General features: G+C 47.6%; 1 protein-coding gene across 5 annotated transcripts in view; it reads right to left on the bottom strand.

Annotated features, from left to right (window-relative positions):
- JPH1 (junctophilin 1) overlaps positions 1-1147 on the bottom strand; it is an 89699-nt gene extending 88552 nt beyond the window's left edge. For all 5 annotated transcript variants that reach the window (XM_035890080.1, XM_035890076.1, XM_035890078.1 and 2 more), the window contains exon 1: positions 831-1147. The gene's annotated coding sequence lies outside the window, so the exon portion shown is untranslated. The remainder of the gene's footprint in view (positions 1-830) is intronic.
- Between the last annotated feature and the right edge of the window lie 1048 nt (positions 1148-2195).

Genomic DNA, 2195 nt, shown 5'->3' with positions numbered 1-2195 from the left:
CCCGGCCCTGGGGCGCCCGGACGGGTCCCTGCTGCCCCCGGGCACCTGCGGCGAGTAGGCGACGGGAGGGCGTTTCCAAGCCGAACCTGTGATTTTTAATTCTATTTTTCATTTTTACTTTCTCTGAGCTTTAAGGCCAGTTTTAAGCTGCAGTTGTTGCTGCGGAGCGCGGCCGAGCTGTGCTTTGTCCCTTTTTCCACCTTCCCGAAGGGGCAAACCAGCAGTACCAGAGCTCTAGGAACTCGGGGCACCAGGGAACGCGAGTGGTACCAAGGCCTTCCAAAGGGAGCGCTGCTGGGAACTTAGTAAGGAATCCCTCGTTACGCCTTCAGCCCCATGGCTGCTGGGTGACTGAATAGCTCTAGACCCTGCCAAGTACTCCTTCACCAGATATTTGATAATCAGGTAAAAATGGCAGGAGAAACACGGAACTGTAGAAATGGCGGAGAAAATGGCGGAGAAGGGATTGCAAGCTGTCGTCGTAGGGCACCTCAGCTTTTTGTTCTTTCGCACTTATAGACCAGGACTGGAAGAAAATCTGAAAGAAAATGTTCCTCTTCGATGGGTATTTTGTTAAAGGCATCAGTCATATAAACCATGGGGTGTGGTATGTATGGACACAGATGGTTTGGAAAAGTGGGGAAATAGCAATGGTTATGTTAGCAGAAGTGAGTAAAATCAAAAACTTAATTGCAAATGATAGATTTGAACACAAACCATCAGAAGTTGAGACAGTTAAGCTTCAGAAATTTATGTGAAGTTCAGCCCGCTTATAAGCAATTTTGGCTTAAAACTAAATGAACTTAAGGTATTACATATAGTAAACATACCTGTTCAACTTGGGCAAATTTTCAAGCTTTGTGCTTCACAGGACACCGTTCTGTGTACATTTTTATGCCATACTCTCACAATTCAGTGTTGCAGTATCTGTACTTTCCAGGACTGAGTTGAGCACTGTAACCGATACACGCCCCTGTTGTCTCCTCTCTCATTGGAGGAAGTGCATGGTATGAAGTCCTGTTTCTGTTCCAACCAGGGGCTTTGGGATTTCTTGTTCTGCTTGAAAACACATAGGTGAAAGACTGCGCACCTGTTTGGAGACGCACATGCAAAGAGAAAAAGAAAAGATCAAAGACATGTTCGCTGGTTTGGGCTGGGTAGAGTCAATTTTTTTCATAGTAGCTAGTATGGGGCTGTTTTGCATTTGTGCTGGAAACAGTGTTGATAACACAGGGATGTTTTCATTACTGCTGAGCAGGGCTTACACAGAGTCAAGGCCTTTTCTGCTTCTTACCCCACTCCACCAGCGAGTAGCCTGGCGGTGCAAAAGAAGCTGGGAGGGGACACAGCTGGGGCAGCTGATCCCAACTGACCAAAGGGGTATCCCACACCATATGATGTCATGCTCAGCGTATCAAGCTGGGGGGAGAAGGAGGAAGGGAGGGATGCATTTGAAGTTACGGAGTTTTGTCTTCCCAAGTCATTGTGACGTGTGATGGAGCCCTGCTTTCCTGGAGATGGCTGAACACATGCCTGCCAATGGGAAGCAGGGAATGAATTCTTTGTTTTGCTTTGCTTTGCACATGTGGCTTTTGCTTTACCTATTAAACTGTTCTTATCTCAGACCATGAGTTTTCTCATGGCTGGGGTTAAACCACAACAGTCCTTTTTGGCACTCAACATGGAGCTTGAAGGGTTCAAGATAACAACAGGTTTGATTGGAATGTGCTAGATCGAATTTATAGCTTTTATTGCTGTTTAGGTATTAATTGGCAGGCTCCTGTGCTTGCCATGAGGGCTTGCTTGCCTTACTGTATGTTAGAGTCCGGTGCTCGTTAGTGGCTGCTTTTTGCTTTCATTACTTGCTGTACTGCTGTTCGGAGCAGGACACTCCGAAGTGTCTGTGGCCATGAATAAGTCCACATCAGAGCAGGTACATATTGAAGCATCTGTGGCCCTGGTTATATCTGTGCCGCAGCAGGTATACCTCTGAAGGGATTGTGGCCCAAGGATAAGTCCACGCTGGAGAAGGTACACCTTGAAGGATCTGTGGCTGTGCATGAGGCCATGCTGGAGCACCTCAAAGCGTGTGGCCATGGATAAGCCCATGACAGAGCAGCTACACCCCTGCAGGGACCGCAACCATGGGTAAGACCATGTTGGAGCAGGTTTACTTCTGAAAGGACTGTGGCTGT

The sequence above is a fragment of the Egretta garzetta genome, unplaced genomic scaffold (genome assembly GCF_000687185.1).
Source record: "Egretta garzetta isolate BGI_Z169 unplaced genomic scaffold, ASM68718v1 scaffold251, whole genome shotgun sequence".
Taxonomy (NCBI): domain Eukaryota; kingdom Metazoa; phylum Chordata; class Aves; order Pelecaniformes; family Ardeidae; genus Egretta; species Egretta garzetta.
This window is presented reverse-complemented; position numbering and strand designations above follow the sequence as displayed.